Genomic DNA, 15868 nt, shown 5'->3' with positions numbered 1-15868 from the left:
CTGTCATCGTTCCTGTGTGCGGCATTGATTATGGCTCTTCAATTGAGGGTCACAGCACAAACTGACAGGTGCTATATTCCCTCATAACTTGAAGCACAGCCACGGAGTTTAGTATTAAGAGCAGCAGCAGATGAAGGATGGCTGCTCTGAGCACAAGCTAACTGACGGACGGAGATAACTCCAGATATGAACATCAGAAGACAAGAATCACAGCAGTGAGGTGCACCTTCTGCCGCGGTATTTCTGAAGCTAAATGCAGCTGTGGCAATTCTTGAGCCGTGTTTTTACCAATAGATAGCCTCTCTTTGACCAACTTTACTTAAAGCGGACATAGACCAGCAGCTCCAGTTAACGCTGCTTTTGGGTGTGTATCTGCATCATTACCTTGTTTATGAAGCCGTAAAGTTTCATAACAAACAGTTCAGCCACGGCTGATAACGCAGGGTTTTATTGTTTTCCTGCTAATTATGTCACATCCAGGTACCTGGCCAATCACAAGACAGTGGGAAAGCTCTCGTTGGCTGGCCAATCACAACACAGTCCATGTTTTGGGGGTGTGACTTTGGTCTGAAACAGCGTGGCTGACGAGAGCGTCAGTGAGGACAGATTTCGATCGGCTCATTTACAGCAACTAGGAGGTTTTTGACCATAAAAACCAGTTAATGTATGTAAGTAGACCTCCATAACTCGCTGTGAAAATACAATCACAAATCAGAAAAAACACTTAAAATAAGGGAATGTTTGTTATAGTCGCTTAGAAAATGTGGTAAATGATTTGATTGTTGTAATGGCGCACTCAGTCACTTGGGGAATAGAGAAATAAACAAAACAGTAAATAAATAAATAAAATACTACCCATTATTTGTCCAAAAAAGACATTCGAAAACACTGGATAAACAGTTTTCTTTTTTTAACAAATTATTCTTTTTTTAAGAGGCATTCTCTGCTTTGAGTTGACATGAGTTATTGGTTTATTTTATCGTCTTAGTGCACCATCCAAAGAAATCAGCATTTCAATGCAGAGGGGAGTAATGTGGCTGTCACTGTGAAGACATGGTAATGATGATTTGTAGCTCCAAGGCTCAAATTTGTGAACATCTCAACTCTAATTTTTGAATCAGTCGTAACGTGTGTCTTCAAATGTAATATCTGGATCAGCAGGGAATACATTTAAAGCTTCTACTGCATGACCCAGTCCTAAAAAAAAAGGGAAATTGCTCACTTCTGATTCCAGTAATAGCCAACAAAACATGTTGTTTTGTAAAACTGCACTGGGAACGCCGTAAATAAATCAAAACCTTCCTCACCGGTCACCTCTGCTGCAGCACCTCTTAGCAGCTGTCCTGCTTGTTCGTCACTTTGTTGCTTTTCCCAGATTACCTATTGGGATTGATGGCCATGCCAAAGCAAAAACAGAAAAATCCATACTGCTCTCCTGCCCTTTCTATATTACATTGATTGTATGGTGAAATATCAATATGCATATGACATATATTGTTGCAGAGCTTACAATAGTACAAGTCGTCTTTGGAAGTAAATCAACCGAAAGCTGCTTGAGGACAACGTTTTATCAAGTCACCCTGTTTTTTTTACCCCCCTTCCTTTATGTTAAGGCAATTAAAGAGCAAAGTCAAGTGTAAAAACCCATTCAATGCAAACACTGATGGATTTTATTCATGAAGTGAAGGCACAATTTATGAGTACACTTAAGTTTGCGCGCTCATTATCTTGCACACGTATAAAACCACCGCAGTGCAAAACAAACACAGAGGCCATGAAATGGCACACGCAATAATGAGCTGTGTTTTCGTGTTTGTAGCTGATAATTAGGAAATGTTTTGAATTATCAGTGGAAACACAGACGTGATATGAGATATAGTCACATTTAGCCTCTTTCAAGGATAGACTGAACGCTGCCTGAGGTGCTGTGAGTATGCCAGAGGGCAGTATGTCAAATCAGGTTCAACATATATGCATATGTACATACATCGTGTTGAATGGGTCTTTGTGAGGACCAGTTGTCCTCATGGAATTCATCGTCCTAATGAGGCAGAAACTAAGCTTCGAAATTGTGGTTAGGCTAAGGTTAAGGTTTGGCATTAACTATGGATAACACTTTGGTGAGGCTGTCGGGATGAATGGAAGCCAATGTAGAATGTAGGGATGTAACATAAGATGCGAATAATGTAACGTAAGAGAATTTCATCCTCAAAATATGTTCCAAAATGTTGAAAAACCCCTGATACCTCAATAATTTAAAATATGTTCACCACAATTTATATTTAAATGAATCATAATCCAAAGCCTTAACAAAACACTGCAATATGGACATCACGGTTAGTGAAAAATATGTATAAAAACTGGGCAAAAATAAACCTTAAATGCAGTTTAAAAAGTCATGAACACTGTGCAGTGTTAATAATGGCACTTATAAAACCTTGAATAGATAAATCAAATCTTGATTTATTAATCTCTGAGCTATTATGTCATGCACTCAAGCGTAAGGTTAATTTACCTTGCGTTAGTTGAAGATTTTGTCAGATTTTGTCCTCTTAGACAGGACACTGTCTAAGAGGACAGCTGCTCTCCCGTCCTCCCTCCGCCGTGTCTTCACTTCATAACAAACGCACAGCACGACACCAGTAAATCGTTGCATCCCTAGTAGAGTCCTTCAACATAAATCTGTGTCATACGTGTTCTACAACAGTATGACTGGCCAGCTGTTAATCTACAACTAATTACAATAATCCAGCGTGATATGTTGGTGCTTTGACATTTTGACCTGAACACAGTTCCTTGTGGAGTTGCAGAGATTGTATTTTATTTTTGAACTTGTGTTACAGTATTAATAAAGGGAATATACATTCTTAACTGTCAGTAAATAAAACAAACATTCGTCAGCAGCCTTATAATCAGGGAGATAAGGCCACATGGTTGGTGTAGTGCTTAGCACGATTGCCTTTTGCTGCAAGACGACCCAGGTTCACAACCAGGTGGGAACAAAGACCCTTCTGCATGGAGTTTGCATATTCTCTGTGTGTGTGTGTGTGGGGGGGTTTTTTCTCCTACAGTTAAAAAAAACTGGGGATTAGGCAAATTGGACACTCTTAAATGGACTTTTATTGAGTGTGATGGTGGATGGTTGTTTGTCTCTGTGTCCCTGTGATGGACTGGCGACCTGTCTCCGGTGTACCCCTCCTTTCACCCTATGTCAGCTGGGATTGGCACCAAGAGACCCTCATGTGGGGGATAAAGCGGTAGAAGATTGATGGGATACGGGGGAGATAATCATACATCATCATTAAATTGTTAGAATGGAGTTATAGTCACTCAGAAAAGTGGCACTGAATCATTTTCAAAGTCTGTAAATCTGCAGAGATAAACTAAGTCCGTGTTGTTGGTGGCATGAGCATGTTTTACATTCCCTCCTCCAGACGACTTCTCTCACTAAGAGTGCGACAAAAGTTGCCGTGACCCTGAAAATGAGAGAAAGCTAAATGGAATTTTGCCGTCACAGCATTTATTAGTTACATCAGTGGCTCACCCACTGTGGTCAATAGGGTTTTCACACTTTTTACATTTGCATGCAAGTGGTTGTCATAACATTTGTTTTTTCCAGTGGTCAGGAAATAAAAATGGTCCTGAAACATACACACATATTTACATAATACACACTTTGTCTTTGTTCATTTTGAAACTATGTTGAAATGAGACTAATTAGCATGTATCTGGTATTTCTGCTCATATATAGATATATTTTTAGAATAGCATTCTATTTATTGCGTTAATACAACATTGCATTCTGAAAGATGTGAAATTTCGACCGTGACGCTGACATTTCTGAGCAGCAACACTACATTTCACAGCTTCAGACGTGTCGTGCAGTGACCGTGCTCAAAAGATGTGAACGTTAGTGTCCAGGCAGAACCGTTTTGAGCAGTGTTGTGATAGAATCTGTACCTTTTTGGTTTGTAAACAGCGGCCCGAACTTCAAGGAAGACAAAGAGCAATGCAAGGATAAGGAGTGAAGTCAATGAGTTGGGGGAGAAAAGCAGGCGGAAATAATATTCAACAGCAAAATCCTCTCTGCTGCACTGCCGAAGTTTTACATAATGTCTTCACATTCAAAACTTTTCCCCTCACTATTTATTTCTCAACCCCTTCATTTCATCTAACTTTTTTATTCTCCACCGCAAATTATCTCAAGCGAGGTCCATAAATTATTTAAAAACATATCTATCGCAACTATTACAGACAAGTGGATTATCTGGCTGAATAAAATAAAAGCTTTGAATTGATTAATCTCTGTAAATGTACTTGAGCCCACTGGAGGACTCTCAGGCTCAATTTAAGATGGTAAAGTAGTGCGAGCAGAATCTCTGTTTCCCCTCTTACCGCTGCAAAGTACCAGTATTAATCTGTTATGCCGTACATGGAGAGAGGAGTCAGGCAAATATAATGAGATCGATACAGCAAAAAACAAACACAGCCATTTGTTATAGAGAATAAATGGCATGCGGTTTGCCTAGATGGTTAACGACTTAAATAGTGATAGAATTGTCTGCTTTAAGAATGACTTTTTGATTGTTTTACATTCCTCAAGTCCATAACATTTGTTCCCAAACGATGTGATTTATGTGATTTTAACAGCTTCTGCATTGTTTCTAATAGCACGTGTATTCTAATCGGGGAGAGCTGCACAGCCGACGGTCCTGCGGCTCAAGGTGTATGCACCCCAACCATTAAGTGATTTAGCCGCCCCATTAGTTTCCATGCTTGGTCGAAATGCCGGTTCATACTCAAGTATAACTCAGGCTGAAACGAGGGTCACAGCAGAGAGTCAAATTAACAGTTTCTCTGAGCAGTGAGAGGGAGGGAGGATGTGAGATTTGTCGTTTGGGGTTCAGATGTCTCCTGAACAACACTCTTCGTGTTGCAACCTCATTGTGTTTTGCAAACACAATGTGTACTGGAATTCCTCGCCTCGACTCGGCACACTGCGGTTATTTTGGTTTTCTATTCGTGATAGTAACTAGTACCTGGTACATTTTTTAGTACCTCCTCTGGCGAGGTTCCAAGCGAGCTGAGCTTATACTGTGCCAGCGATTGCTCAGAGTGCCGTCATGAGCAAGATGTCCGACACAAGAATCAAGCCGAACTGTAGATCAGTTAAAAAGACTTAAAAATCCTAAAAATGTGGGTTAAGTTACAATTTCCAAGGAAATGTGGAGACTGGTGCATTTAGCGACAGCACTGCCGTAAGCGGCGATCGCGACAGGCGAGCCGCATCGCAAACCCTGCCGCTGTGTTTCAGTCTGTGCTCCGGTCATGGGGGAAGTACTGAACAAATCTTTTTAATTCACTGATTCTAATGATTCCGTTACACTGAAAACTACCGCTTTTCAAGTCACTAGTTGGTGTGTGTGGCGTGTGAAACAAAGTCACGGCAGTTTCATGCAGCCGTGCTGTGATGACTCCGCCCGCGTTGAGGAGGAACTATATTGTAACGCAAACACAACCAAATCGTGTAGAGGCGAGTTGAGGCGAGCTGGGAACATGTAGTGGAAACACGGCAATAGTCGACTTTTGCGGACACAAGTATGACCCGGGCCTTAACCTTTTAAGATAAAGTTTAGATTTTTGATTTTTACGAGAATTTGCTAATGAATGAAGAAATGAAGACTTAACAAGGTCACACAAACATACAGTTGGACTGTAGCTCATGTGTGACTTGACAGGTCCTGCATATGCTGTGACATAGTGGAGTGATTTTTTACCACACTGACAAGTGATTAAGTTGATCTCAGGGGAGAAGTTTAATTCTCCTCTGAGTGAGGGTGCCATTAAAATGCAATGACATTAGATTAATGCTCATCTTGTAAGTGACATTCGCGTTCTCATTTACTGTGGAAATTGTATTGCAATATTGTACGGTGACCCTTGTTTCTAATGCTGATTAGCTTTGCGAGTGTAAACGTGGGACGTACAGTGTGGTGTTACGAGGAGGGTTATCTGGAAGAGTAACGGACAAGTGACAAAACAAGATTTTGCTAATTATAGAATGTTGGATCCAAGGAAATGTGAAAAATGGAAATATTTGAATTTGTGAAAAGGTTTAATCCGAAATGTCTCCTCGCATTGTGAACAATTCATAATTCACACGTCATCACACGTCCATCTGTAGCGCAATTAACCAAATAAAGTGGACTAAAAGGCTGACTGAGTTTCCTGTTAATGACCTTTCCTGTGGCAGCCCATCGTACTCATATACGTTGTCTTTGTAGAAAGCTCTCTCTCGCTCCCTCGCTTCCTAAAGTGAGTGCAAAGCAAATGCATTTCTCTTCCTCACAAATGATATTAAGTAGAAAACAGTAGCTGAGCACTGAGAACAATTATGGAGTGAAGATTAAAATCAGTTTCCCTTCAATGTTCTGTTTAGGTTTTTTTTAAAAAGCTTTAGTTGACCTGACCAAAGCAGGTGAACGTCATCCGAATATCTCGTCTTTTTTTGTTGAGCAGGAGGTTTGCATTCACGTTAATGTTCTGTGGCGCCCCAAGCATCTCAGATTGGAACTTCACATGATTTGTTAGCAAACACAATCTGTGCCATGTGAGGACATTTTTGCTTTGAATGCACATCACGAAGCACTGCTGTTTAAAATGGGCGGCCTGACACGAGGTTAACTTTGCATTGCTCATCTTTCTTCTCTTCCATGCATTGAGCACTAATAAAAGTGTTTTTGCTTGAGACTTCTGGGTCTCTCCCAAAACTCCACGTAGCCGCTCACCAGATTGCCAGACTACAACAGCCGATACCTGACCACTAATGTGATTTATAATGCAACACCGCTGCGCTGAAGTTGCCTTTAAAAATGTATAGTTTAGTTTCAGGACAGTATGCAGGGCAAATCATGACTTTATACATTTTTTTTTTGTTATTTCCCCACATACACTCATAAATGTCTGATATTACTAAAACAATGTTCAGTGTAAAATTGATTGTGCTCTATGGTGATGCTGTACGTCTACAGCTGTGCCTCATAAAATCCTACCTACCCACCTTCTGACTCTTTTTCTTTCTCTTCCTCTTACAGCATCTGTACGGAGTGGCGACCCAGTCTGCAGAGCCTGGATTGTGTGTATTTGAGTGCGTACACACACACACACACACACACACCTGTGTGTGAGAGCTGATACCACACTGTCTGTATGTGAGATGAGGAGAAGCTAAGTGGCTACCACGACCACCCCGATCAGACAGTTTCCTGTGATGTAAGATGGATTAGAGCCCCACACTACAGGAGATCAAAGGTAGGGGAAGATACGTGGTAATCAGCCACCACTCGCCTGCGTCTGTTCAGTGATGACATGAGTGAAGCAGAGAGGGGGAAATAATAGGATAGAATAAGGTCTTTGTGTCATTTGTGTGCTATAAAGTTACCTTCTTTTGTGTAGGAGAGTTGTGCAGGTAATTATCCGTGCTGGCATCCACTTATCTATTATATTGATATGCTTGATACATTGAATTTAAAAGTTATTAATGTCATATTATAATAAGACATTTAAATAATTAAGATTTCCTTTATCTTTCATACCATAACTTTCTTTCTTTATTATTTATTTCTGCAGTAATTGAAATAGGTGTAGACCCACTTTCCAAAGGTCCCTTACACTTGAGAGATGATGACATGGCGGAAATGGAATAGATCTTTTTTCTTTAATAAAAACGACATTCTGCACAATTTCTGAAGCGAAGCAGAAATGCAGGAAACCCGGTTAGACACTGTTAGCACTGTAGAGTGTGGGAACGGTTTTATTTTGTTGACATAGGGAGAATCTGTGTGTACAAGAATTTAATTTGAAAATGCCAACAATCCAGCACATCACTGGTGAAGATCGGGACAGGCCTCTGAATCGTTGCCCACGTCTCCAATTTTGTCAGCGAGCTCCTGTGAGCTGGAGAATCGACTGAGCCAGGGAAAACACACTCGTTCGATTGTGATTAGTATGCTGTATCGCCTGCTCCGTCTATAAATAAAAGTGTCAGTGATGGCAACAAGTCCGGGGGCTATTTCTCTGGGAGTTGTTTGGAAGTCATTCTGGAAAATGCAGGGAAATTGGTGAGTGAATTAGGAGCAGATGAGATTAGGACGTAATTGATCGGTGAATGATTTTGACATCACAAAACAGACCCTTGAACACAGACAACTGTATATATTATTATATATTATATATTATACTGTACTGTAACAGTATAATAGCCTTTATATGTATACTGTACTTGTTGTAATTAAAGAACTAAGACAAAATTAGGTATCGCTAAAAAAAATATAATAATTACTTAATTAAATGGCCACAAAAGCTTCTTACTGGACTATGATTCAGCATAAACCATCATTTTTACCTTCTGAATGACAGCCATACTGTATTATTCGTCGTCATTAAACTCTTTTTTTTTGCCTCAGTGATGCACACTATAAATCAGTAAAACTTTCATTATTTCTCACTTTATAGCAAAAAAAAAGAAAAAGGGAAAAAAAAGAACCGTCCAGTTTTAGTTGCCAAGAAGGGCAAAACAAAGTCAAAGAATATATTTACTGCTGTGCCTGCACGAGTCCATTAGAATTGATGATGCAGTACTTTTAAAATATTGATAGAATTATGACAGTGATGATCAATCGTGTGTTTGCATATGGAGGAGAAATACACGTCCTGTAGTTTGAAAATTCCATTTCTTTTGTGAACTTGTGTCCTGTCAGCATGTTGCCAGTTGCAGGTCTGACTCTAATCTGACTTGGATTAATGTCACCTTTTATCCTACAACATAAAATCAGGCCGTCATTTTCAGCATTTTATTTTATGGCTATAGCCCTCAAAAGCTGCAGAGATATATTGTAGTTTTAGCACATTAGTATGGGAAAAGTTTTTTTTTATTTTATTTTATTCTGAAGATTGTGTTGTGTAAAGGCTTTTCTCCACCTGCCACCTGCTGTGCTCTATTTAGAGGGAAAATAGAAAGCATCACCAAAGCCATGAAGGCAAATACTGAGATGATTCAAAACCTCAGCATGGTTTCTTTTTTTAGAATCGAACAGGTTGTTAGAACAGAATGTAATGCATAATTAATTTCCTATCCCCTTACCTTAACCTTAGCCATTACCTCTAAGTTGATAACAACTTTTACCCTCACCCTAATCTTATTTAACCCTTAAAACACAGAGCATTTTGGCTGCTTTTATACATTACTATGTCAAAACGTACACTATATACAGAGGCTATATGAATGTGCAATACAGAGTGTCTTATATCCTTTTTTGTTGCACCCATTTTTGTTGCATATCTGATGAAATGATTGGAAGGAAAAGAAAAACGGTCTAATTTTGTGACGTCTGCACAAGTATTGCTATTTTATATCACTAAAAATGCGATATAAAATGAATCATAACTTTGACTCAACAACACATTTGGAGACAGAAAAAAAACACACATTTCAAAGGCTGAATATGTGACCTATAAACACACCCCCCCCCCCCAATCCAATAAGGAGTTGTGGATAATTCCCACGGCAATTTACCATGGTGCACTTGCGGCACAGATCCATGCCGTGTGAGCACTAAGGGTTAAACCTCAGCACTATAAAACCAGACCGTTACCTTCACACAACCCTTTACAGTCAAGTGCATGGAGTGTATGCACATACACACATACACTTATTACACCTCTGTCATATGACAAACTTAAGTTGCCATAAAAAAAACCCATATCATATTCATGATGATTTTTTTTTAAGCCTCCACAAGCAGCTCCGTTATCCTGTGAATACCAATCCGGAAACACAGTCTGCCGTATAAAGACAATTGAATTTGTCTGTGGCGTCAGTCCCCTACGAGAACTCCTGCTGAGCAAATTTGAATTTTTACTGACTTTGGCTCAAGGACAGTGGCGATAGCTTGCATTTTGCTTACAAAGTACACATATTGATTATCACTTTGGCGCAGATGATGTACGACTGCCCCTCGGTATGTGTCAACAGCAGCGTTCAGTGTTGCCACTGGGTAAATCCTTTTGCACAGCCTGGACTGGAGATGTCAAACTGATTCTGTTATGTCACACTCACTGGAACGATCATCACTGCACTTTGTTTGTCCCATCATGGATTCTCGAGCCACTGTTTGGATTAAATTCTAATTTACCCCCTCAGCAGTAACAATGCATATTCAGTGAAGTTTTTTTTTTCCTCATCCTTTCCAGAGTTTTAAGAAGTGTGGTGAGTGTTTAGTTTGAAGCTGTGTGTGTGTGTGTGTGTGTGTGTGTGTGCACATGCATTTGAAAAAGTGTTTATATTCATACGTAAGCTGAATTCATGAGTCTGCCTCGGTCTGCTCCTGTCATGTTGCCGCGGGGGCCACCTGCCTTTTTCCCCGCTTCCTTTCCGGCTGCTCCTGAGAAGCTGAGATAATGCCCACCGATGTTTGTCTGCTCCCTGGCAGATTAAATGACTTTGGCAGACAGCTACAGTAAACTGGGGGCCAATGTAGAAACTTGGTTCGGATAACTCTGGTGACCACAATGGTGCCACTGCACGGCTAATTGCTCTTCAGAGGGAAGTGAGTGGGCCATTCTGGGAGATATCTGCTAATGTATGTCGAGTAGAAACATTAAATGATTCTGGAAAATCAAAGATAATTTCGCTGATTTCCCTTTAGCTAATAATGACTGACAAGTAATCAGTACACCATGATTGCATAAATGATGGGTGCAATTAAAGTCTGTGGGTCACCACCACCAGAGACATACTGGGGGGGGGGACAAATCTTTGTAAGCTATTTTGTCTGTTGCATTTCTCTCTGTGTGGCATTTAAATGTTTTCTCTTTTGTTTTACATATTCAGGACCAAGTTCATTTTAATACATGCAATTTCAAGGTTTCAGTAATTGACAATTTCCAAAAAACAGTTTTGTGGTTGTCAGTGCGTCAACAGTTAGTACAAATGGGGCTTAAAGTTGTCATGTCTGTAACGTGAAAGTCCTTGAAGACATTTTTAATGGTTGTTTGATTGTTTTTTTACAATGACATCCTTCACTGCCTCTAATGAGCTTTTTTTTATGTAATTCACACATGTTTAAATATGATCAAATAGCAAATGCTGTCATAAGCGAGGACATCAAACGTACATGTCGCTGTCGACGTCATGTAAGTGGATGTGCTTTATTTTGGTATGCTTCCTCTCACAGCCTCAGGCGCTGTCTTTAGTGTTAATTAGGCCTTTTCTTCTTCTGTGAAAAACGTTGCGGGGACCTCTGGGACAGAAAATAACTGTACTTCTTCCTCAGCTGTTAGGCTTTGTGGGGAGTGTGAGAAACATACACAAATGCTAAGAGGGTAAGACTGGTGTACGACCTGCATTAGGGCTGAACGGTATTGAATAAATATCTAATTGTGATTATTTTGACAGGAGTTGTGATTGTGATGGTTTGTAGAGTGGTCATTTTAACATCATTATTCTCATTTCCACGCAAGATTTCTGTGTGATGTTTGTGCAGATGTTTGTCTTCAGTCTGTAGAATAAGATGTGTATAGATCAAGACAAAATTTGATCTGAAATGATATTTTGACACACATTTTGGCTTTTCACTAAAAGGCTGATTTAAATAAGAGGTTACAGTAAAAGTGTTAAAAGGTTAATGTGTTTAAGCAAAAAGGTCACAAAAGGGAGTTAATGGTGAGAAAAGAGGGAGGTCAAGGAAGGAGGGTAAAAATGGATGATAAATGGAACATAGGATTTTTTAGTACGAGACATTATACACTAAGGGCATTAAAAAAGCTTTTTGTTCATTGTTATTTCAAACTTGGAGTGTTGGCTGGTCACTGTTGTTTTGCTCAGCTCTCTCATGTGGACAAATTGTTTTGTTTTCTCCTCTCTGTCTGATTGACTCGTGTTTGATCAGAGCTGTTTAAATAGTTGTCTCAATATTTAAATGATGCTGTATGTTTGCGGCCCAAACCAGCAGCAGAATATCATTTTCATTGCATCGCTCCCCACACCATGTGCTAGACAGGACCTTGCTATGTGTGTGTGTGTCAGACAACTCCACTGGAAAATGAAACACAGTAAACCCTGGCTGTGATTCACATGAAATTGAATACACGTGTGTGAGGAAGCGTACAAGGGATCTAAGGGTTTTGAAAGCTTTAAGGGTACAGCTTATGATGAGAGCTCAGACTGAATTGAACAGTACATGCGAGTACAGGTTGGTTTTTAGCTCAGTATTTTCATAAATATGCTTTACTTTACTGAAGAGGTGGTGGAGAGACAACAAACCCAGCAGGTTGAGCTTGTTAGACTGTGATGATAGGAGCTTTGCATAAAACTTTCACTGACACAAACATTATTGTTCGTTAAAAATGGACCGAGCAGCAGTTCTTCACCGCTTCAACTGTGGCTACTGCACTGCATGTCCCACTGTGCAGCCTGCAAACATGGAGCAGGGATTTTTGTCAGCATTATTAACTGCTGTTGGCCTTTATCAAGGCACTGCAGTGCATAATTGGAAAATCCAAAACCATGAAACATAACCTCCATAAAGTCTTCTTTGCCACTTGCATCAGAGTTATTTATGAACACGCACTGTAATTTCTGTTATCTCGTCTTGGAAGTGTATAAAGGAGTCACTCTTACACACTGTGGCACAAATCTGTCGCCGTAACTCATCGGTTTTGTTAGTTTTCTTTGAGTCGTATATCTGTAAGTGTAGCCAATGGTCAGGTCTTGCGTTATTTACCATATTGCCTGTTGAATTGCAGCGACTGTCCTCTACAGGTCTCTGTCTGCAATCACAAACGGAGAGAAGGACAGCTCAGTTGTTGCATGGGGAGGTGAAATAAGAGATAACAAAGAAAGGGAGAATTGAGCTAAGGAGAAATGAATGACTAAGGTGCACCACAAGAGAATAAGAGATAATTGGAAGATGAAGGGTTTTTGGAGAAAGAAAAAAAAAGGAGAATGAGACTGTCAAAGGATTCGGCAAATGGAGGGAGACATGGACCTCAGATACTGGAAACTACTGAGCCCTTGAAGTCCTGGATACCTTTTTTTCAATCTTGTGCACACAATGTGTCTCAAGAGTTAGAGCATTAAGGGTGTTTTAATATAACAATCTTAGGTGAAGGTGCGAGTGAATGGTTGTTTGTCTAAAACTATTGTATGTGAGATGCACAGAAGGAAATCATTGAACGAGTGCAATAGTCAAAGTCACCTCAGCATCTCCAGATGAAATCCGTGTGAGAATGAAGGGCAGCAGCTGGTAGCGACGGTAGCCACGGCAGCTGGCTCCAGCGATGTGTGGTCAGGGGTGGTATTGTTTCAGGCATTGCGGATGCTCTGAAATCCCATTTACAAATTGGAAGGGCCACTGGTCACACTCACTCACAAACTGCTGCTGTCACAGGCTAAGCTGGCTGATGGATGGGATCACTTTGCATGAAAGATCTAATGATAATGGGGCAGAGGAGGTCAGCGCTGGATTATGACTGTTTGGTGGCGTAAAGACAGTGATTCTGACAGTACTCTCTGAAGTTAATAAAACCACCGAGTTCCATTTGATTATGCTAATAGGGTGGTTATGGTTGGTTAGAGATTTTAATGGATGGGAAAAATTGGATGCACATCCTATTCCTAGACCTATTCTGAAATGTCCAAAGGTTCCAATGACTGCAATTTGTATGTACCTATTTAACGACAGGTTAAATATATTCAGTTTCTAACCTTGTTAGAGAATATCATCTGCATTTGTCAGCTGCAACACTAAGAGATTGTTAACTAATGACTTACCCTAATAACACTTTTTGAACTGATTTCAGTTAAACAGTACAACCAGACAGAGATTAGTGTGAATAGAGCAGTGAGAGGATGTATTTGATGTCTCTGTTTCTGAGGACAACACAGACTGTCAAAGATCTGTTCTAGCTTTGGTATTGTAGGTTGTGCCATGCAGAGACTCTTTGTGGTGTTATGTGACTCTGGGCACACTCCTTGTTCATGATATACGTTGAAACACTTTGTTCAGCATAGAGGGCCACATGGTCGGTGTAGTCATTAGCACTCCTGCCTTTGCAGCAAGAAGACCCGGGTTTTACGAGCCAAAAACATGCAGTTTTGAGGATTAGGCAAATTGGACACTCTAAATTGACGAGTGGATGGTTTGTTGTCTCTATGTGACCCTGTGATGGACTGGCGACCTGTCCAGGGTGGGTGAGAACATGAGTGAGTGATCAGCATAAATGAATCCTAATCAGTCTCGTAGGGGAAATTCCTTCTCTGCATTTAACTCATCCTCTACTATAAACCTTCCTAGAATTAGGTGCAGCGGGCAGCCACTGAGCAGCGCCCGGGGAGCAATGGGAGTTGGGTACCTTGTTCAGGGGTACCCTAGCCCTGGTTGGAATTTGAACTGACAAACCTCCAGTTACATTCCAACTTCCCGTTCCACTTGGCCATGGGCCGCCCAGGATTGTAACGCAGCACAATCAATGTGTTTGGGTAAATCACAGAAAAACTTTTGTAAAATGTTAACATTAAACAGTTGCTCATTGGACAGTTGTTAACGTATATTCTTTTTTTCCAAATATTCAAGGAAATGGAGGAAACAAAGCAATTCAGTTAAAACCATAGCATAATGGTATTCTGTATGTACTTAATGCTATGCTATATATTGTATTGACACTGTACTAATCAATCATCAGTAAGCACAGCAGAGCAATCGATCACCATCACACACAAATCAACAACTTTGCATTATAATTTCTCTTATCTGACGGAGTGTGGGGCGACTCTGAAGCTTAAGACCCATGACATTTCAAAAACTAATTGAAGCCCATTGCTTGTCTTTGGAACTACAACTTAATATTTCCCATCCATTTTACTTCCAGAAATTGCCTGCCTTTGGATAATCAAGGGGTGCATTTGTATTCACTCCTGTCTCAATCCGTGGTGTACTGAATAACTTACGCTCTATAGTTCCATTCTCATTTGGATTTTAGTTTTCACTGAGCCGTGAACGGTTCTCCCATGACAGCGCAGGTAGAGAGCATCTGCGAGTGGCGAAGAGACAATTTGCCGTTGAGTAACCCCAGTGTTTGCATGTGAGTGACAGCTCCTTATCAGTGCTCCCGCTAGCTGATCAAAGTTGAAAGAGGGTCAGGCTGAATTAAAGACGAGCTAATTAAAATGTCCAGGGAACATGCCAGCCCTCATTTCATTTATCTCCCTCATCACAGTTGGGAAGAGAGGAAGAGGTGAGCCGTTGGAGAAGTGTGTTATCCCATGAGTTGAACTGTATCTGTTACTGTAAGATTATTATATTAAGATTATTTAACAGTCTCTCTGGGTGCTTGGGAAAATCAGGAATGTGGTGTGTGCTGTGCAGGTTTTTTACTTCCATTCCCAGGCATGCACACACAAATGTGTTATTGTTAGAATGAGACAAAGCATATGTTGATATTACAATTTCCATGTTATTATTATTATTATAAGTAGTAGTCATTTCAAAATTGTATGAGTATGAGATGGTATGAGTTTTATACATTTTCTAATTTCTATTTTGATTTAGTAAATCTTTATTTCTAAAATTCACCATAAAATGCTGCTCTCAGAATCAGTTGTTTATCACGGATGACGGATCGTCTTACGTGATTTCCGTATTCAGCCTCTGCATTAAAACCCCTTGAACTATTCTCTATGGGACCGCACAGAAACGTTTTTTTTTTGGTGATGGTTGGACAAATGCGGCGAAAATGTCACTTCCACGGAAGCTCAGCTTCTCTCTGAGTCAATAGAGAGCTGGACTTCTGCATGGTGATTGGTGGAACT

At 40.3% G+C, this 15868-nt stretch overlaps 1 protein-coding gene across 2 annotated transcripts in view; it reads left to right on the top strand.

Annotated features, from left to right (window-relative positions):
• The first annotated feature begins 7102 nt into the window (after nucleotides 1-7102).
• Nucleotides 7103-15868, top strand: part of grik4 (glutamate receptor, ionotropic, kainate 4) — a 184762-nt gene continuing 175996 nt past the window's right edge. For both annotated transcript variants that reach the window (XM_058634603.1, XM_058634602.1), the window contains exon 1: nucleotides 7103-7311. The gene's annotated coding sequence lies outside the window, so the exon portion shown is untranslated. The remainder of the gene's footprint in view (nucleotides 7312-15868) is intronic.

This window comes from Solea solea, chromosome 7 (genome assembly GCF_958295425.1).
Source record: "Solea solea chromosome 7, fSolSol10.1, whole genome shotgun sequence".
In the NCBI taxonomy this organism is placed as follows: Eukaryota; Metazoa; Chordata; class Actinopteri; order Pleuronectiformes; family Soleidae; genus Solea; species Solea solea.
Note: the sequence above shows the minus strand (reverse complement) of the source record. Positions and strands in the feature narration are given on the sequence as shown.